Below are 23,114 nucleotides of genomic sequence, written 5' to 3'. Positions count from 1 at the left end.
TGAGGCTCAGCGTCCAGTCATTCTTAGTTCTGCGTCCGGTGTGAGCGTCTGGTCGCATGAAAGAAAGGGTAGAAACGGCTCTATTGTTTTGAACTGGACACGTGGTAGTCTAGGAGCTACCAGACACGTCTGGTATGATGACCGGACGTGTCCGGTATTCGCATCCGGTGCGTCTGGTGCTGCGTCCGGTTAGTTGGACTGTAGCATCCGGTCAGCCCTTGTTATGCCCAGTGAAGGGGTATAACAGCTCTATTTCATGGGGGCTTCTATTTAAGCCCCATGGCCGGCTATAGCTCAGAACTTTTGGCCATTTTCATTGACATAGCAACCTTGTGAGCTTAGCCAAAGCCCTCCCACTCATCTCCATCATTGATTCACCATCTTTGTGAGATTGGGAGAGAATCCAAGTGCATTGCTTGAGTATTTGCATCTAGAGGCACTTGGTGTTCATGTTTCACTATGGATTTCGCTTGTTACTCTTTGTGGTTGCCGCCACCTAGATGGCTTGGAGCAGCGAGGATCATTGAGTGGAGATTGGTGATTGTCTTCGACTCCGATCGTGGTGATTGTGAGGGGTTCTTGACCTTTCCCCGGTGGAGCGCCAAAAGGTACTCTAGTGGAGTGCTCATGGCTTGTGTGATCCTCATCTTGTGTTGGTTGTGTGGCACCCTATTAAGGGTTTGGCATGTGAAGCCAATTAGCGCGTGAACCTCCAAGTGAGTGAATCACCACAACGAGGACTAGCTTGCCGGCAAGCAAGTGAACCTCGGTAAAAAAATCATTGTGTTCATCATTGATTCCAAGGTGATTGGTCTTCATTGTTATTCATCCTTGTGATTGATTGGTTTCTTCATCTACACAGCGGTATAACCTTCTTGATCACTCTCTTTACATCACCGCAAACTAGTTGTCAAGCTCTTTAGTGTAGCTAGTTGTGAGAGCTTGCATGCTTGGTTGGTGTGGCTCTTTAGTTAGTATTTGAGAGCACACTAACATAGAGTAGTGTCATAGCTATTGTGTGAATAGACACTATCTAAACTAGAATTGTGATAGGTGGCTTGCCTTTTGTGTAGGCTAGCACAACACTTGCTTCGCCTCATAATTGTCTAACTGTTTTGTTAAGTGTTGTTGTAGAAATTTTTATTAGGCTATTCACCCCCCTCTAGCCATTAGGACCTTTCAGGCACCATTTCTGGCGTTCACCGGTGGGATGCCGGTGAAGTAGAAAAGTTGGTCGTGGGGTTGTGCCCGCACGGAGAGGCACAAGGTGGAGGTCATCGAGGAGGAGCTACGGAAGCTCATAAGGCTCGGCCTTGATGGGGTGCGGGTGTTCCACACCCTCTTCCACCACCAGGTTGCGCCGTTGGCAGAGAGGATGCAGTCGATGTGGATGTACGGTGGCCGGTCAGACCTAGACCGTGCATCATCGAAGGACCTGCTAGACGATGAGGTCTAGAGTCACCTTGGCCGGGTGCTACAGTTGAGGTCCAAGGATACGGTTGTGGGGAGACCCATGCCGTTCAATGCCTCGGTCGTGTCCAACCTGGTATGATCCCTTATTTTGTTTGTGTTTCTTCCTCTACTTTTGTTGTTTCTTGATCCCAAGCCATCCGTTCCGTAGGGGCTTGAAAGGTACAAGTCCTGGCCGCACCTCCCTAAGGGACCGGAGGGCAGGGCCCAGCAGGCCGCCTAGAAGGAGGCGGCAGATGCCCAGAAGAAGAAGAGAACCTAGGAGGTTCAGCGGAAGGAAGAGAAGAAGAAGGAGGTCGCCCGGCGCGTGAGGGCTGGGGAACATAGGAGCGACATTGAGTCAGAACTCACATCGGATGATCCTATGGACTTGGATGACAAGGTCTTCTCTAATGAGGAGGAGAGTCAGGGGTCGCTATCTCCTCGGCGGAGTGTCGCGACCCTACGGCGACATCCACTGGTGAGGAGCAGGAGGCCACGTGGCATGCAGAGGTTCCTATGTTGAGGAAGCATGCAGCAAGTGTGGACATCATCAGTGAATGGGCGACAAAGCAGACACAGTCACTGCGCCCCTCGGTGGTGTCACCATTTGCGTCGTCACCTGTGGCGGATGCGGCTGAGCGAGCTAGGTGGTCCAAGGAGTGGACTGGCATTTGTGCGCCAATGGGACCAGTGCCAATGCCTGGCTCGTAGCTAGAGGAGGCCCTACCTGCCATGGGTACAGTCGAGCAGTCCGGGCGGTCTGAGGAGCAGACTGGCATCCGGACGATGCGCAACTTGCAGTCGGAGGATGCTCTGCCCATTGCTTCGGTCAGGGAGTCCCAAGCCAGAGGTCATAGTGACCCGTAGGCTAGGTAGGAGCCAGTTGGGATGACTCCACCCCCATCTAAAGCGAGGGGGCACGGGTCGTAGTCTGGGAGCGGCCCTCATCCTATAGGTCCATTGTCGTTGGGGCCTGCCTTCAGGGTCGTGCCGCTCACCTCTCGGTATGTTTCCCTTTGTTGCTCTTCGATCTTTTGCCAGTTGAGTCTTTTTGGAGTGTGACTCACCTGTAATTTCTGTCAGCGGCCAGGGGATGTCAGGGTTGAGCATCGCTCCAACCCCCATGTAGGAGACTTGGAGGCCTACCCTGTAGTGTTCCCTCCTAGTGGTGGTGCCCCCTGGGCGGCTGCTGATAAGGTGGCAATGACGGCGTCAGTGTTAGCAGCGATCCCGGTGCCGATGGCAGGGGTTGCGTCGGAGGTAATCCTTGTGTTCCCTCCTCCGCCGGTCACGGTGGAAGAGACGAGGGAGGGCGAGCTCCTTATCTTGCCGGGTGGAGGACCGCACGAATTATCCTTGCTGTTAGAGCCAAAGGCACTGGAGGGAAGGGCGGCCAGGACATAGTTGGGTTGCCTGGCAGCATTCCACATGGATGAGGTGGTGGACATCCTGTCTGACGATGAGGCAGACATTGTAGCGGAGCTACCGGTGTCACCGCGGGAGCTGGCGGTGTCATCGCGAGAGCTGGCGGTGTCATCGCAGGAGCTGGTGATGGTCCAGTTGGAGGCTAGGCCCTCCAGCAGTTCGCTGGAGGGTGACCTAGAGTGGCCCTACCCTGAGGGCCCATCGAAGGTGCGGTTCATCCTCCGGGATTCCTGGGAGCGTCAGCTCTGGGACATTTTTGGGGGGCAAGGGCATGCCGCAGTGTTCAAGCTCACCAAGCTATCCATGAAGCTTGAAAGCGCCCGAAAGCAGGCTCAGTTCACTCAGTAGTTGGTTGAAGGCGACCTGTAGCTCGCCGCGGAGGTGAGTTTCTGGTACTTGTCCTCGCCCTTTGAATCTTTCGTTGGTTGTGTTGAGCATGCTTGCTTTTCGTAGGATATAAGGAAGATGTCTTCCCGCAAGTCTTACTTCCTCCGAGCAGAATATGCCCAGATGGTTGAGCTAGAGCGTCGGGTAGAGTTTGCTCGCTACGAGTCCTAGGACCGGGCGGTCGAGGCGGCCGTGGCATGGGTGAAGGGGCAGCATGTAGCGGAGCGAGCGACTGCCACTGAGCAAGGGCTTGAGGTGACGAAAGCCTGCTAGGCGAAGACTAAGGCAGAGTTGCAGGCATCCCTGGCGAGCACCGAGATGATGCTTCAAGAGGCCTTGGCAGCCCTTGAGCTAGAGCGGGCCGCCCTAGAGTCAGCGTGGATGGCCCTAGAGGCGGAGCGGAGGGCCCAGTCGAAGGCGGACCAGAAGGTGCTTGTGCTCTGAGGCTGGGTGATGGGGACAGAGGAGGCGAACACCTGGCTATGCGCACAAGCGACTCGATAGGCGGAGGAATTCTCTGCCCTTGAGAAGTCTCATGCTAGTACATACCCATTCTTGTTTTTCGGTGCGTTGGTTTCTTTCTTCAGCCTATTCCTGAGCTTGTTGCCCCACCTTTAGAGCTGGATGGAATGGTGAAGACGCTGGAGCAGGACCTAGAGACGACCAAGGTGACCCTCAGCTAGAATGCGGAGGAGCTAGACAAGTCCCATGAAGAGCGACATGCTCTTGAGGGGGACCTTGACTAGATCCGCAACGTTGCCCAGCACGTCATCTCGGAAGTCTTTGGGTCGGTGCCAAGCACTAGCGCGCTTGCTGTCCAGCTGGCGGAGGTCCCGAATGCGGTGAAGGACCTTGTCAGGAGCAGGCTATTTTATGGGGCATTGGGGGTGCTGACCTTGGTGGCGATGCACCACCCGAATCTGGACTTCACCACTATCTGCAGCGGGTATGCTGAAGGCCTGAGCATAGAGGACATCCAGTCAATCGAGGAGAGCTTGCTGCCACACACGCGGTCGGTGTCGAAGTAAGTTTTCACCGAGTGGGTGATGGACGTTTGCCATGGAGACATGGCCCGAAGCATGCATGGGGAGGACGCTTCCGAGCCTATGGATAGCATGGAGCCTAGTTCGGGGGGGAACGTTGCCTCAGCCTTGATCGAGCCGAGCATCGTGCTACCAGGGAGTGAGCAGCCTGCACCTTTGTTGGTCGCGCCGTCAGCAGATGCCACCGGGCTAGTTTAATACCTTGCAGAATATAAGTAGTTAGTAAATGTAAAAAGTTTAAGTTCATGGGGGAGCCCCTGTGTAAAACATTCGTGTGTGTTTTAATGACTGCAATCAGTTTTTGTTTTTGTGATGGAGTTGCTCCATTCGGGGAACTTGTTCCCTTTCGTTCCTTAGTTTTCCCTTAGCATAATTTTGTTTTTTATTTATTTCTTTCTCGTACCTGCATATTTGTCCCATAGGCTGCAACCTTATGAGCCCGGGGCGTGGCCTGTGAGGCTCGGCCGCTCGTAACCGTAGGAAAAGGCGGGGTGCAATCAGTCGGAATGTTTTAAAGCAAAGCTACGTAAGGTAAATCAAAGGAACGAACTGCCCTTTTGTTCGGGTAGGAAGGAGTTTCTCCATATGAAAGTAAAAGAGTACTCAAAGTAAAAACAAAACAGAGGGATAGTAGAGCCCCCTAGTGGAGCCCCGGAGCGCCCCAAGCCGAAAAGTGTTCGGGTCGGGGTGCTTTTATAGGAGCGTTCGCTAAGTAAACAAAGGTAAGACTGAAACTTAGGAAAAGAAAAAATGACATAGCTGTTCCAAGGTGCTCAGAGAGAGCGTCGTTGTTGTTGTCCTTCAATCGTTAGGCGTTCGGTCAGATCACTTCATCCTTCAGTCGTCTAGATCCTTGCCCGCTGCGCCCCCTTCTTCGGTTGCTGCCTCTTCGCCTTTTTCAATCCTTGGCATGCCAGTCTACCCCAGTAGGCGCTTGAGGAGCTAGCAGTCCTTGTAGAGATGTTTGGCGGGATAGTCATGGTTGGTGCATGGGCTCTCTATGAGCTCATGAAAGTGACCAGGAGGGTCTTGCTAGGGCTACATGCTCACGTGATCGGTCGCAGCGACCAATGTAGAGTTCGCCGGTCGACGGCGATCCTTTCTATTCTTTTTCCCCTCTACATGGAGGGGCCCTCGTCTTGATCCTAGTGCTTGGCCTTACCTTTGCCACGACCTCCGTTGAAGCATGGTGGGAACGGCGCTTGCTGGAGGTGTTGGACGAAGGTCTGCGGTCCCAGGCCATCAGGGCTGGGACTTTGGTCGCTGCTGTGTGTGTCTCAGTTCGGTCCGAGCCACATGAATATAGGCGGTCGGTGTGGAGCGGTCGCTGAGTCAAGATGAGGCGCTAGTGTGGCCTCCTGTGCCACACTCGGTGATTCTAGCGGTGATAGGGAGTAGTGCCCCATCTGCTACATCCCTATTCCTTGGACGGGGAGCGAGGTCATGAGTTGGCATCGTGATATGGAGCACTCCGCTTGTTGAACGGCGGCGGTCTCCAGCAGTACCCAGAGATTCTGGTGGATCACCCGTTCGTGAGGGTCGTTCGGCTTGGACAGGCCACGTAGGAGCATTGCCATGGCGGCAACATTCTGACTGGCCCGAGCGAACTACGGAGGATCGGTCCCCCTAACCGGGATGTTGCGCTAGGGCTAACAGGCACGAACCCAAGCGCCATTCATCGGTCTATGCGCATGGAGCGCAGTGGGGTGCGCCGATCACGCTGGTGCGGCCTATGGCTGATGCGGCCACTATTGTCGTAGATCCTCCCTGTGCTTACGTGTGAGCTTAGGGGTCTCCGCATAAGGGCCTAGAGGGGCATGAGTCCATGAGGACTCCATTACCCCTAGCGTCTACTCCAAAGCATCCACCATAGCACACTCACGGGTTGGACGGTAGCTTGGTGCCACATCACCGATGCTAGAGCCGTCACTCTCACCATCGTCATCTAAGAGGTCAAGGAAACAGGTGGGAGCATAGCTAACCATTCCCATGAATTCAGATGCGAGAGGGGGCGGCGTAGGCATCCTTCGGAGTCCTAGGCGTATGCATTCGCAGAAGACGTGAGGCCATAGGGGAACCGGCCATACAGCGGTTGCATTGGGGACAACAGGGTTTCGTCGGGTAACCGGTGGAACATAGAGAATAGTAAGTAAATAATAGTGCGTATATTACTCACAGCGGGGTTTGAGCAGAGAGTTTGCTCGGAATGAAGCATAGATGCCACATCATCAAAGTCATGTGTCCCAGAGTCGATGGAGGACGTCCCTCCGATAGGTGCCGGGTCACGAGCCTCCTCACGGAGGTGTAGTACGCCAAGCCGGTCGGCGACAAAGTTTAGGCTTCCGACAAGGAAGGCCTGGGATGGGTCGAAGATGGGTGGAACTAGCATCCTGGCAGATGAGAGTGCGGGAAACTCCAACGAGCCAAAGTGAATCATATCACCCGAGCCCTCCACGGCGAGGGGGGCAGAAAAGTGGGCCACCCAATGACCAAAAAGTATTGAATGTACAACGTCCTCCCCACGGATGGCGCAAACTGTCGGTGCAGAAAGTGACCAACTAGTGAATATTTGTAGTTTTGCTGTATGTTGTGATCAGAGGTGGCCTAGGACTCAATGACACAGGATTTATACTGGTTTGGGCAACATGCCCTACATCCAGTCGAGGTCAGTCGGTGACTTTATTCCTGAGCCAGGTGCTCGAAGTTTGCAGTGGGGTTACAAACGAGAGAGAGAAAGATAGGGTGTACAAGAGGTCCGATCAGCTCCGACCGGAAGGGTTGAGAGTGACAGGAACTTCGCTATGAGCTAAGTGTTCAAGAGGGTGCTTGAGGTTCGAACCTAGTGGTTCTGTGGTCGTGAGCTATCGATCTATAGAACTCTGGCCTACTAGAATCAGTCTCCTTTTGTTGGAGGAAGCGCATCCCCTTTTATAGATGAAGGGGATGACTTTACAAGTGAGAGGGAAAGGGTGCGTATGCTATTGAGCCTTGTTGTCCATGCTTACCATGCCTTGTTACCCACACCGGCGAGTACCAAATAATGGTGGGTGCCTACAACACTGTTGATGTCGTTGTAGAATGTCAGATGCACATGGGAGGTCATGCTGCCTTTTTCAGGGATGGTGGATGTTGGTACCTGTAAATACCACTGTTCGCCTAAACGGTCATTTAGCCCATTTAAACACTGTGTAAACGCTACATGGTGGTGCGCCGTTTCCATTTAATCACCCGTTTACCCCGTTTAATTGGCCGTTTAGCCCGTTTAATGGGACGTTTTGCCTGAATAATGGCTAAACGGTAGGTGACCCACTGTTTACCATTTAGCGTTTAGGAAAACACTAGTAAATACTATTTGATGCCTAGAGGGATGTGAGGAGTCTCACTATGTTCATCCGGTACAGTAAATCCTGGTGCCCATACCGCTATCGATGTCCAGAGACACGCGGGGGGTCTTATCGTATGGGAGTTTTAGCGGCCCCTACAATACTATAGAGGGAGATGTCGGCGCCTACAATAATGTTTGTGTCTGGGTGGCTACAGAGTACTATTCCATGTAGGATATGGTCCCTAGTATAGTGGTTTTGACTTGTGAGCCGCCTTGCCTTTCTCCGCACACCTTCTGGTTCCTACCGAACGGGCGTCCCCGGTCAGATGGCTCCAGTCGGCTCTGAGTGCGCCAGTCGGAGAAGAGCGATGAGCAGGGTTCTTATGAGCCCCGGTCAGAGGGACGTGGGGTCAGAGTCTGAAGTAGGGCTCGGTGCAGGCCTTCTAATCGGAGAGGCTGTCCGGAGACGGCTGGAGCCTAAATCGAGCACTCTGGCCGGATAGATGGGCCGAAGTAGCTGACGAGCGAGCATTGCTCTTCTTGGGCCTAGCCTTCTGGTCAGTTGCTAGACCGCCCCTTTGCCCTGTTGTTTTTAGACTCTTAGGCGAAGCCTTGGCGTAGAAGGCGGTCCCCGAGGGACCTCGGGTTTATGAACCTGACACATAGTCTTTTCCCAAACCATAGAGTTCCATTGTCATCCATACAGAAACCTGGTGCCTTACCAATCACTATGTTTTCCGCTATCTCTTTCAACTTCACATCCTATAACTGTCCTTTACATATTTCTTGCTCCAGTTTAGGCTCCAACACCAACTCCACTGAATTGATGACAAAGCCCAAATTTAGTCGCTTGAATTCAGCACACAACTCACTTGACATTGATGTCACTTGCACCTCATTGGCATAACTCTTCATGCTAAGAGCATCAGCAACAACATTCGCCTTTCTAGGGTGATAGTGTACCTCTAGATCATAACCTTTGATCAACTCTAACCATCGACATTGTCTCATATTCAGATCTATCTAAGTGAAAATGTACTTCAGACTCTTGTGATCAGTATAGATGTCACTCTTATACCCAATAAGATAGTGCCTCCATGTCTTCAAAGCATGAACCACTACTGCTAACTCCAAGTCATGAGTAGGATAATTTAACTCATGATTCCTCAACTGTCGGGATGCATAAGCCACTACTCTGCCTTCTTGCATAAGAACACATTCGAGACCTTGATGAGATGCATCACATTAGATATAAAATCTCTTGTTCAAATCAAGCAAAACCAATACTGGGGCTGTAGTCAATCTCTTCTTCAATTCTTCAAAGTTAGCCTGGCACTTCTCAGACCACACAAACTTGGCATTTTTCTCCAACAAAGCTATCATAGGCTTGGCAAGTTTAGAGAAACCTTCTATGAACCTTCTATAGTATCCAGCTAATCCCAAGAAACTTCGAATCTCTCCCACATCTATCGGTGGTTTCCAATTCAATACATCTTTTATCTTGCTTGAATCTACTGTGATTCCACCATTAGAGACAACATGGCCTAGGAAAGAAACTTCCTTCAACCAGAATTCACACTTGCTTCGCTTAGCATACAACTTGAGTTCTCTAAGCTTCTACAAGACCAACCTCAGATGTTCAGCGTGCTCTTCTTCTATTTTGGAGAATACCAATATATCATCGATGAATACCACCACAAACTTATCCAAAAACTTCATGAACACCTTATTCATCAAGTACATAAAGTAGGCAGGTGCATTGGTCAAACCAAAGGACATAACGGTGTACTCGTACAAACCATACGTCATAGTAAAAGTTGTCTTGGGTATGTTAGTTGCATGAATCTTTAGCTGATGGTAACCAGAACGAAGATCAATCTTAGAGAAAACACAAGCACCTCTCAACTGATCAAACAAGTCATCAATTCTAGGCAACGGATACTTGTTCTTGATAGTAACCTCACTGAGTGACCGATAATCAACACACATCATCTAAGTACCATCCTTCTTGTCAACAAATATAACTAGTGCTCCCCAAGGTGATGAGCTTGGATGAATAAAACCTTTCTCCTATAACTCCTTTATTTGTGTCTTAAGTTCCTCTAGTTCATTAACCCCCATTCTATATGGATGCTTAGCTATAGGTGCAGTTCCAGGTAATAATTCAATAATAAACCCAATGTCGCGGTCAGGTGGCATACCTGGCAAATCATCGAGGAAAACATCTAGAAATTCATCCACCACTGGGTCCTCCTTGTTGATGCTATCATCAAGCCGGTTCACTATGGCTGTCAGCTATGCTTATATTACCACATCAACACTGATTCTTTCCCCATTCGGTGTGGTCACAACAACTACCTTCTCTTTACACTGGATCACTGCCTGTTGCTGCTTCATCCAGTCCATACCTAGAATCACATCAATACTAGATGCTCTCAACACAATGGGGCTCACTTGAACTCTACCCCCCTTAAGGATAGACTAGTCAAAAGACAACAATATGAAGCTTGCATACTTCCACCCGATGAGTTTACTAATATGGGATTTTGCATGTCACATAATGGTATGCTATGGTTTCTAACAAATGCTTGTGATATGAATGAATGCAAAGCTCCAGAATCAAAAAGAACAATGGAAGGGGTTGAGTTAACATTGAACATACCGAGCATGACTTCTGGTTCTGCAAGCGCCATTTCGGTAGACACATGGTTCACCTTTCCTATGTTGGGTGCTGGCTTCTACGGCATTCCCTTCTGATTACTGTGCTGACCCTAGGGTGTCTGCTGATTATACTTCCTGGGGCAATGGTTAGCATAATGCCCAACCTCTCCACAACAATAGCATATGTTGGGGGTACTAGGTGCACTAGTCTTCATGGGAGTGTTGTTGGGTGTTCCCTGTCGTGGTGTCTGCTGACCATTCTGCTGCTAAGGACGTTGATTACCAATCTGTTGCTAGTTCGGGTTACGCTGAGGATACTAACCACGATTCCACTGACTGGGTGGTCCCTAAAACCTCTGCTGGAAGCCTTGCTAAGGGTTGGTACATGGACGAGTATTACTTCCAGAGGCCTATCCTTGAAGCCTCCTCTTCTTGGCCTCCATCTCCTTACGCTTGTTGTCAATAACAATAGCGCGATTCACCAGCGTCTAAAAATTGAGGTATGTATTGGACATAAGCTAGAGTTGTAGACCGTCATACAAACCCTTGAGAAAATGATGTTGCTTATCAGCATCATCAGCAACCTCATTCAGAGCATAACGTGACAACTGAGCAAACTTGTCACGGTACTCAGCGACGGGCATGGATCCTTGATTTAGAGCTCTGAACTCCTACTTGAGCTCTATCAATCCATTTGGTATGTGATAGGATCCAAAATTCTCTCTAAACTCTTGCTAGATGATAGGAGGAGCATTGGCGGGATGTCCATACTCGAATGACTCCCACTAGTCTTGTGCTTCTCCCTGGAGCTGCCCTGAAGTGTACAACACCTTTTGCTGATCATCACACTGTGCTATGTTGAGCTATTTTTCCACTGCACAAAGCCAATCATCTGCTTCCAGGGGATCAGTGGCATGAGAGAACACTGTGGGACGGCCCTTCAAAAATTCACCACGCTTATCACGCAGTGCTCCACCAACCTGTTGGTTCTACTCATTCTGCACCAACGCTTGCATGAGGTGCGTCTGTACTACCAAAAGTTGCTCAATAGTCAGTGGCGGTGGTGGTGGTGGATGTGGGGGAACAACTCCACAACCTCGGCCTCTTCCTCTTCCAGACATCTACTATCAAATATTCAAAATTTAGAAAGTTCCAAGTTAGAATACATTCTGAAAATTTTCTGGACGAGTCTCAACATCAGCAGCTTGGTAAAACAGTCATATCTCGAGTTCCCGAAATACAAATGAGGTGTACTTTATATGGTTGGAAAGATTAAGAAATTATCTACAACTTTTATTCAGACCAAATTCTCAGATTCTGTCGTTAGGTTACTCAAAAACAGGACACAATCAAAGCTGTTCCCAGATTCCAGACTGCACAAAAACTTTATCTTGAAACAGCGATATGAGGTTGATTCCAGAGGCATTGGAAAGGCACTTAAGTCTAGTTTTTCCCATATAAATTTCATAATTTTTGGTCATGTAGATTTTAATTGGCATGAAGATAAAGGCAGATTGCTCCAAAAAATAGATTCTGAGAGAATAAGATGTACCAAACCCAACTATTTATTTATTGACCCAAACTTTAAAATTCTTAACTATGGAACTTGCGGACATGCCCACAAAGTTCCAGCACTCATTACAAAAATCCAACTCACACATAAACATAATAACAAATCAACTAAGCACACCAATGTTCACACCGCACTAATAGACTCAACTTGACTCGTTCTACTATCGTTTTATTACATAGAAGGGACTCCAACATCTATGAGCGAGATTTATGGGGAAGCTCCTCGTACATCTTTGGCATGTTGAGGCACACCCTTTGTTCATCTATCACCTGTCGGTGTCTCTTGATGGTTTTCTGCTATGCCTTCAACTGATCCTCCAGTCAACGAATCTTTGCTACGGACTCATAGCCAAAATGTACAATCACTTGGGTTGTTGGATCCGTGCCCTACGGGTCCATCATTGCCCATCCCAATTCTGGGTGTTGGTGAGGGAGGAATCGATATTGGTCATTCTTCATATCCTCGAATCGACGACCATGGAGGCCTATCAAGCTTCAGCAGCTGCATCTTCAATGTTGTCCTCCATGGTAGCATAGTGAGCATGGTGCGCATAGTTTGAATCCAGCTGATATGCATCTGTCTGTTTGTCCTTGATGGTGATGCACACCCTGGTCTTCCAATAGGTGTCTTTAAGAGGGTGTGTATGTTCTTTGCAGACGTACTCCACAGCTGCATCCCAGTCGCCGTAGTAGGTCTGAAGCATGCTCATGAGTCGGTGCTGTGAAATAGAGGATTCACATCTTGGCTTATACCACACCTTTGTTGTCCACCCTAGGGGCGGGATCGGCTCATCCTCTTCAACGACGTTTTCCTCATCATCATCGTTGGATAGGTGGATGACCTCGACTTCTTTGGGTTCCTCCTAGACTGGCTTAGGCGTAGGTATAGGTGTTGGCGAATCAAATTCTTGTTCCTAGGGTTCCTCCTCCTCAGGCTCCATGGACAAACCATGAGGTGGGTAGTACCCCCCGATGCTGATGCAGGCAGTCTTGCTGGCACGAGGCATCTATAGAATTAGATTTAGTTAGATTAGATTAGAAGCAATAATTTTTATAATAGAATAAGGAAAAAGAAGCATAAAACTTTAGCAAATAACAAGGGTGAGATATAAAGCATGAAATGAGTGAAGAAAAAGAAGCTAAAACGACCATTGCTAACTAGGCTTGCATCCTACAGTCAACACAGCTCTGATACCAATCTATCACACCCAATTTTAAGAATAAAATGGGATGCAAAATCTTATGTGCGCCCAGAGATCAGTCACACACATAAGCCGACAAATTATGAATAGTATCATCACAAGTGTTTATTACATCACAAATAAGACAGAGTTATCACATAAATGTAGCGGAAATAATAAAAGATCTCTCGCGGAAGCTCCATTTCACAGAAACGTCGACTGGTTGAACACAAGTCTAGAAGTCCTTAGGAAAATCATCATACCCATAGCCATCTATTACCCATCCGGGATTTTATCCAAATAATGAAAATAAACAAGCGTAAGTACATATTGTACTCAACAAGTGTAACACAGGGTTTATGAGGCTCAAAAGGCTTGACACAAGTTTAACAGCGTTCAACTTTTAGTTGTCACAATTTTAGCTTAAGAGTAGCAACAAGTTGTTTCAATTCACAATGCAAAACACATGATCAAATGTAAACATGATTAATGAATAGCATAAATAGATAATACTTAGTGTTCATCTATTCCATAAGGGTTCCAAGGCCGCTCGTGATCGTGAGCACAGTTGATATACCAGTTTTACACTCTATAGAGGTTGTACACTTTCACTATGAGTCATGATACCCATATGCCCGGGTTAATTACTCCCAAAACACTTCCAAGTTGAGCAGGCAGGGGTCACTATGAAGCCTTTCAAAGATTCCTCTAATAAGTTAGGGCCATTAGATTCACTCGGCAAATAGATATAGGAACCCCCTTGTCAAATGGCACAATTCCATCGCGGCTATACACATAAGAGTAGAGGCTGTCCTATACCCGATTTAGCAAGCCATCCTTATGCCAATAAAGGTAACCACTAACAAGCTAGAAAAGGTCCTCATACTGAGCTAAAGCCAGAGCCATGTAGCCCTCATAGCTATACTGTAAGTCCTAGATGATCACTTATAGATAAGTCCTTAGGGAGAGGAATCTGAATCATTTAGAAAGTAGCTAAATACTCCAGCCCCCTATTTCCAAGTTGCTAATAAGTCATATTTTAATGTTTATTGCATATACCATTAGTCAAGTTACAAGATCATGGTTTAATTGAGCACTAGCAAAGCTACCCAATGCATATTCTGTAGGTGACAAGGTAAAAGTTTAATTCTAGGGAATCCCTATCAATGTGACACGTGCAACATGAATTTAATGAATTAAAGTAAATAGGAAACAAGGATGATCCCATGCTATACTTGCCTTGAGCAAAGTACTCCTGCTGGTCCTTCTCGTCAAAGTTGTACCCTTGATCTACCACGAATTGCTACTCGATAACACAACATACAAGCATCTAGGAGCAATCATGCAAAGCAAACAAAGCTATAGATTAGAATAGTACACCAATAGAATAAAATCAAGATGAAAAGTTTGGAAAACGAATCTACGTCTCGCTACGAATACACAGACGCGAAGATCACAAAAATCGGAGCTAAAACGAAGAAGTTATGAATTAAATAAGATTTTCTATAGTAAAATAATAGATTAAATCTAATCTCGAATTTTGAAAGTTGAAAACCTACTTAACAGTAGTATAAACATGTAGATTACTTAATTATGAACCTAACGCAACTTGAATGGATCAAATCGGGGTTAAAACGGAGATTTTATGGTAAAACAAGTTGAGTGGCAAAACTATAAATACTGAAAACATATTTTCAATCTAACCGAACCAAAGTACGCTTTCAGAAAAAGAAAGCAGAATCTAGAAACATGGTTTGGACTCTAGGTTAAGACTGAAGTAATTGTAAGGATGTTTTTGAAAAACTAACGATGAAGGGGTATCTTGGATTTGGGACCGTCGAATTAGAACTGGATGGCCAAGATTGGTTCTGGCGGTGGAAAAAAAACATTGCCAGAATAGGGCCGGTGGCATGTTAACTGCGGCGGCGCCATGGATGGCTTGCCAGAGCTTTTGGTTATGGTCCTACAGTGCTCGGTTTGACAAAAGAGAAGCATTGGGAGAGAGAGGAGGGGATGGAGAACTCACCGGACCCAAGAGCAATGAATGGGAAGCAATAGAGGCGGTGCTACGTTTGGTAGACGGTGGCTCTCGCGGCGACACTAGGGCGAGCGCAGCTGCGGGCTTGCGTGGGTGAAAAGGTTGTGACAAAGAGGGATAAGGAGGGCAGAGTAGGCACGGGCGATATTTATGGGGCGGGGATTACTTACGAGGCACGACGCGGAGCGTAACAGAGCTGGACACAGCGGCGTCGGTGTGGAGAAGGAATCCAGACCGGGTACAGCGTGGGGAAGAAGAACTTGCCGACATGTGGGCCAGCGCTGTAGTGGTCGGAGGAAAGGCGCGCGGCGCAGCGTGCGACGCGACTTGGGCGGGAGAGTAGCCGAGCTGGGCCGCTGCAGGAAGAAAGTGAAGTGGGCCGGCGCAGAGAAGAAAGAAGAGCAGGCCCTATGGGAAAAGAAAGGCAGGCTGACTGGACCGAAAGGAAGGGAGGATGGAGAATTCGGTTTTTCCTTTTCTAATTTTTCCAAAGCAAATTCAAATCGATTTTGAATCCGACTTCAAACCAAGCATTACAAAATTTTATGCAACGGCATGAATGCACACTCATGTATGTTAACCTATATTTGATTTTAATTTAATAACAATATTATTTTCCTAAATTCAATTGCCCACAAAAATGCATAACAAATCAATTTCCTTTATTTTGAAAATATACAAATTTTAGGGTGCTACAAAATCTCAAATTGATTAATATCTATGCAACTAGTTTATCAATAAGTAAAAGCAATATAGGTTATATACTTCACTATTTTACAAAAGTTATTAACATGATTAATTTCCAATTATAATGTGTTTCTAAATTATAACATGAATTAGTTTAAATACGATTCATAAATAAATCCATGAGATGCTTTCATGAAATTATTATCTCATCACAAATAAAGTTTAATTGTATTTAACATTTATAAATAAAACATGACTAACTTGGTTTTTCAATTACAATACAATTTGACTAACATGATTAATGATATTTACACTATGTTGCTTAGTTAAAATCAATCAAGTCTATAGTCTTTTATACTATACTAAATCTTTTGGTAGTTGTTTCTTTTTAACCGTAGCTCTGTTTTTGGCATTTCTTGTGTTCCTGTGACCATAGCAATGGGCCCTCTCTTTAGCATGCTTTTTATTATGATTGGTGCACTGTGCTTAGTTATTTATTTTTGTTTGATTGTATCTTTCTTTGTGCTTGGTGTTTGCTACGAGTAGAAGAGAACCATACATATGTGCTGGAGACCAGGAGCTAAGTACCAAAAGCTGCAGAATGGAATCCCTAAGCATGTTGTTTTGGGTGTAAAGCAAGTTTAAGGCAAGTATAGCATGGGACCATCCTTGTTACCAATTCACCTTTAATCATTTAATTCATACTGCATGTGTCTACCTTGACTGCCACTAAGGATTTTCTAGTACTTTGTTACCCTATTCCTTGACACCTTTGGGTTATTGCATTGGGTAGTATGATGCTAGTGCTCAAATTAAGACCATGATCTTGTAACTTGACTGATGGATTATGCAATAAACATTAAAAGATGCTTTTTAGCAACATGGAACAAGGGGGCTAGAGCATTGGGCTATTTTTATGGTGCTCTAGATTTCTCTCCCTAAGGACTTATCTGTAAGTGATTTATCTGGGACTTACAGTACAGCTGCGAGGGCTATATGGCTCTAGCTTTAGCTTAGTATGAGGACATTTTCTAGCTTATTAGTGGTTACCTTTATTGGCGTAAGAATGGCTTGCCGAATCAGGTATAGAACAGCCTCTACTCTTATGTGTATAGCCATGATGGAATTGTGCCATTTGACAGGGGGGTTCCTATATCTATTTGCTGAGTGAATCTAATGGCCCTAACTTGTTAGACGAACCTTTGAAAGGCTTCATAGTGAACCCTGCCGACCTTCCTTGGTAGTGGGTCAAGAGGTTGGCCGCCTCGTGCGAAAGGGTAAATCATGACTCACAGTGAAAGTGTACAACCTCTGCAAAGGGTAAAACTGGTATATCCGTCATGCTCACAGTCACGAGTGGCTTTGGAACATTTATGGAATAGATGATGAACACTGATGATACTAATGATAAAGATGCTCACTATGATTATTGTTTATGCCATTCATTATTCATGTTTACCTGATCATGTGTTTATGGGCTTGTGATAAACTTGTTGCTACTCAATTGCTAAGAGATGACTCATTAAAAGCTAATCACAGTTGAACTAGTGTCAGCCTTTTGAGCCTCATGAACCCCATGTTATATTTGTTGAGTACGATATGTACTTACGCTTGCTTTACTTTTCAATTATTTGGATAAAAATCCTAGATGGGTACCAGACTACTAGAGTTTGGAGAAATTAGGATTGTGATCAACCAGTCAGTTGTCCCTATGAAATTGGACTCTTCACCCAAAGATCGGAGTTGTCTTTCTGCTGTTTGCTATCTAAGGTTATATTCTCTATACTAAGTACGTTATATATTGAGCATTGTCTATTGATATTACCCTTATTTGTAGCTATATATGAGATTTGACTTCCTAGGCTCACATATGGTGTGTATCTGGTTTTATTCTTAAAATCAGGTGCTACAAAGTGGTATCAGAGCAATACTGACTGTAGGACGCAAGCCTAGTAGAAACTGGTCATCTTAAGGTTTTGAAATTGTAATAAAATCCGTGTTCTATAGATCTTGATATTTTCTTCTCTACTATATATCTACCCTTGATATTTATCTCCTCCTTGATGCTTGTTTTAAGCCTTTGTTCTCATCTTCACTCCTTGATTTGATATGCTTTTAGAACTATCTCTCATCACCTTCTTGCGTAATCTAAAGATGAGTCTTAGGATTGTTACCCCTAGTACAATAAGCACGATAGTATCACAAGTTGAGTCCATGATTGAATTGTGCATCTTTTTTGCTTTGTTGAATTGTCATTATGCTTCTGCTTGTTTTAAATCTTTGTAATGATTGCAATAATCTTGTTGGGTGTTCCTACAATTTCATTTAGTTTATAGGCCTAAGGTATAAGGATTAATGAAATAAATAGTTGGGTTATGGTTTTCTTCTGTTTCCCCTATCCTATCTTTCCAGAGCAGACTGCACTCTTTGACTTATATCTATGATTTTGGATGATCATAAATCATGACAAAATTTTGGACAATAGTAGACATCAATATCTTTCTTTGAGTGCAAGAATCAGCTTGATTGCTATTTTGGTTATTGGGATACGAAAATCACAAGGCGATGTATTGGTGTTGTTTGGAATCTAGATTAGTTTCTGTTGTGCACTGTTTTCGACTACCTAAACTACATAATTTGGAAAAGTGTCCTATAAGGAAGTTGTGGAGAATTTGATAAGCTTTCCAATGATATAATCTACAACTTCATTGGATTAACAAAATGTGAGTTACCGCTGTTTTACTACGCTGTAGTTTTTTTACTCATGAGGAATTTTAGAATTTCTTGTTCTTGCCCCTACACGAGAGTATGATTGGGATGTCTGAACGTCTTGATATTAGTTAGCTCATCTAGAAGGAAAATGCAAGATATACTTTGGTGTCCCCTAGTTTATCTTTTCTTAAGGGGGTAGCCAAGTTGAAGAATTTGCAAGATGAAGTGTCCTACGTTCTAGTTTGCGCAGCGGAAGCGTGGTGGTACCCAAAGATGTGAGAGAGAAACTCAGAGTTTTGATCATGACTCACAGTGAAAGTGTACAACCTCTGTAAAGGGTAAAACTGGTATATCAGTCATGCTCACGGTCACGAGTGGCTTTGGAACATTTATGGAATAGATGATGAACACTGATGATACTAATGATAAAGATGCTCACTATAATTATTGTTTATGCCATTCATTATTCATGTTTACCTAATCATGTGTTTATGGGCTTGTGATAAACTTGTTGCTACTCAATTGCTAAGAGATGACTCATTAAAAGCTAATCGCAGTTGAACTAGTGTCAGCCTTTTGAGCCTCATGAACCCCATGTTATATTTGTTGAGTACGACATGTACTTATGCTTGCTTTACTTTTCAATTATTTGGATAAAAATCCTAGATGGGTACCAGACTGCTAGAGTTTGGAGAAATTAGGATTGTGATCAACCAGTCAGTTGTCCCTGTGAAATTGGAGTCTTCACCCAAAGATCGGAGTTGTCTTTTTGCTGTTTGCTATCTAAGGTTATATTCTCTATACTAAGTATGTTATATATTGAGCATTGTCTATTGATATTACCCTTATTTGTAGCTATATATGAGATTTGACTTCCTAGGCTCACATATGGTGTGTATCTGGTTTTATTCTTAAAATCGGGTGCTACAAAGTGGTATCAGAGCAATATTGACTGTAGGACGCAAGCCTAGTAGAAACTGGTCATCTTAAGGTTTTGAAATTGTAATAAAATCCTTGTTCTATAGATCTTGATATTTTCTTCTCTACTATATATCTACCCTTGATATTTATCTCCTCCTTGATGCTTGTTTTAAGCCTTTGTTCTCATCTTCACTCCTTGATTTGATATGCTTTTAGAACTATCTCTCATCACCTTCTTGCGTAATCTAAAGATGAGTCTTAGGATTGTTACCCCTAGTACAATAAGCACGATAGTATCACAAGTTGAGTCCATGATTGAATTATGCATCTTTAGTGCTTTGTTGAATTGTCATTATGCTTCTGCTTGTTTTAAATCTTTCTAATGATTGCAATAATCTTGTTGGGTGTTCCCACAATTTCATTTAGTTTATAGGCCTAAGGTATAAGGATTAATGAAATAAATAGTTGGGTTATGGTTTTCTTCTGTTTCCCCTATCCTATCATTCCAGAGCAGACTGCACTCTTTGACTTATATCTATGATTTTGGATGATCATAAATCATGACAAAATGTTGGACAACAGTAGACATCAATATCTTTCTTTGAGTGCAAGAATCAGCTTGATTGCTATTTTGGTTATTGGGATACGAAAATCACAAGGCGATGTATTGGTGTTGTTTGGAATCTAGATTAGTTTCTGTTGTGCACTGTTTTCGACCACCTAAACTACATAATTTGGAAAAGTATCCTATAAGGAAGTTGTGGAGAATTTGATAAGCTTTCCAATGATATAATCTACAACTTCATTGGATTAACAAAATGTGAGTTACCGCTGTTTTACTATGCTGTAGTTTTTTTACTCATGAGGAATTTTAGAATTTCTTGTTCTTGCCCCTACACGAGAGTATCATTGGGATGTCTGAACGTCTTGATATTAGTTAGCTCATCTAGAACGAAAATGCAAGATATACTTTGGTGTCCCCTAGTTTATCTTTTCTTAAGGGGGTAGCCAAGTTGAAGAATTTGCAAGATGAAGTGTCCTACGTTCTAGTTTGCGCAGCGGAAGCGTGGTGGTACCCAAAGATGTGAGAGAGAAACTCAGAGTTTTGATGAGGTTTGGTTAGAAGTTCGAGGAAGGTTTATCCAAGATCATCAATTATTTGTAGAGCTACTGGAGAAGTTTTAAGTTAGTTTGGATCAAGAGACCTCAACTAAGTGTTTGAAGGAATCCAATATGAGGTTGGAGTAAAACCTAAGAAGTAGCTTTGCTAGATCAGGACAAGAGCCTTATATCTACTAGGATGCACCCTATCAAGGTGTGTGATGTGTCCTTATGCAAGAAGAAAAATGTAGTACCTTGTTCATTAAGTCAACTAAAGAAGCATGAGTTGAACTATCTAGCATGTTATCTGGAGTTATCCATTGTGGAGCATGGAAGTAATATCTTCTTGGAAGAAAAAGTGGCATATAGGAGGGTCACAAGAATCTAAAGGACATCTTCACTAAGTTGGTCTTGAGCTTGTGGTATCCTCGTTGGAATAAAATTGACTACGACTTGAAAAAGTGCTATCACTTGAAGAAGCAAAGTCATGGCTGATGCCCTTAGCAATAGAGAGTTCAGCAAAGAAGGTTTGGGTGACACCAAGGACTAAGAATTGTATTCCAAGTTTGAGCAACTTGATCGGAATCATTAATGTTTTGAAAGTTGGTAGTAGAATTTCCTTCTGACTAAGAGATTCGTCAGGCTCTGTTGGAAGATAAGTATTTTAAGGAAGAAAATAGGTATTATAGGAAAGGTGCCTAGTGATTGGAGATACCAGAGTATTGTTTGGAGCATTTGTCAAAAATCTTGGAATTAGTTATAGGTATGCAAAGTAAGATGGAATTCTTATCAAGACAATGGAACTGCACTAGGAAGTAAAGAAGAATTCAAGGGCAAAATATTCCTATCTCCTAGTCGACATCGTCCAAATCTCGAGGACAAGATTCATTTTAAGGGGGGTAGAATTGTAACACCCCAAATTTTGCCATGTTTGAAAATAGAGTTAAAATGATTTATTTGTGAATTTTTGTGCACATGAAAACATAGGAAAATAAAAAATTTCATTAATTTAAAATTTATCATAAGGTAGAAATGTGTTTGTTGCATTCATGCTGGTCGCACCTCGTGTTTCTATGTGCAAAATGTGTGTTTTTTATACGTTTAGTAGACGAATATCTATCTCTAGGAATTTTCTAGCTTCTTTCGGGAATTTAATCCCTACCTCCTTTACCTTAATCTTTATGTTCCAAGTTCCCAACAATATTTTTATGAGCTCCAAATACTTTATTTGGGTTTATTATGTTCCAATGTGTCTCTAAGAATTTTCCCCAAATTTTCGGAGGTCTTGGAGTATTTTTTTTGTGGCTTAAATATCAATTCTGGACTTTTTTAGAATTATTTTATCCACAAAATTAATTAATTCCGAAAATAATAAATCCCTCATTTTTCCCAACACTCAAAGCACATGTGCAATAATCCTAATAAATCGTAAAGGCCCATGCATTTATTTATAAATGGGCTTTAATGATTATTTAGGCCCATTAGTAAATGTGGAGGGTGCAACATCAATTAGTACTATATTGCTAGTTGATGTAGATGTGGGGAGTTTTTCTTCCTATAAATTTGTACCAACCCCTTGGGCAAAGCACACCAAAATTACCGTAAGGGGAGCCCCTAGTTTGAGAAATCCCTCGTGTAGTAAATTAGATTTTTCTCCTCCTTCTCTCGCTGTCGCCGTCGCCGCCGTCGTCGCCGCCGTGCTGCCTAGCCCATCCATCCTCTCCTCGGCAACAAGTAAGGCCGCCTGCCATGTTCCTGCCGATCTCCAATGTGGCTGCGTTCGATCGAGTCTTTGTTCCCGGCAATCTGCTATTTGCTGATCAACAATCACAAGGTACCTCTCTTCGTTCTCTACATCTTAGCATCATTGTTTGTATCAGTCCGCCGCCGTATGACTGTTTCCCCTTCGTTTCTTTTTTTCCATCCGTGTGCCACGTAAGCCCCTTCTGCTAGCCATATATATATCGTGCTGAAGGCCGCGTCCTCTTCTTGTTTCTTTTTCTCGCAACAGGACAGATTGACTCCTACTCCTGCCCTAGATCGCAGCGTCTATTGCCGCTCGTGCCAGCTATTCTCACATTGAGCCGCGTTGTCCTGCTCCATTGTTGCCATGTAGTTGCGACCTGCAGGAAGCCAGGCAACGCTGGAGCAAACCGATCGACGTCACCACCAAAGAATTGTTGCATGCACCTTCCAGCACTCGATGTCGCTGTTGCAACTTTCAAGGCACCCCTTCCACGTTTGTCGATTCATCGCCATGGTTGTCCGCCCATAGCCGAATGATGAAGGTGAGCACACTGTTAAATTCCTCATTTCCTTCTCGTCCTGTATTGTATCTCATCCACATCAACAATCATGTCGTCCTTGTGACCTTGGCAATGTCAGCGCCATCACCAAAATCTCATCTTGTGTGGTCTTGGATCCTGCCTGCCGCTTCCTGTCTGGCCAAGACAATAGCCCCGCAAACTGCGCCGAGCCGAGCATCGTTGAAGCCGATCCTAGAGGCCTAGAACATTGTCGGACAAAGAAATTTAGTGGACCAAAGCATCAGGAGCCGCTCTGCTCTTCTCCGTCACAGGTGAGACCCTCTGCATGTTCCTCTCTCCTAA

This window comes from Miscanthus floridulus, chromosome 8, assembly GCF_019320115.1.
Source record: "Miscanthus floridulus cultivar M001 chromosome 8, ASM1932011v1, whole genome shotgun sequence".
NCBI classification, from domain to species: domain Eukaryota; kingdom Viridiplantae; phylum Streptophyta; class Magnoliopsida; order Poales; family Poaceae; genus Miscanthus; species Miscanthus floridulus.
The sequence above is the reverse complement of the archived record's forward strand: the minus strand, read 5'-3'. Positions refer to the sequence as shown.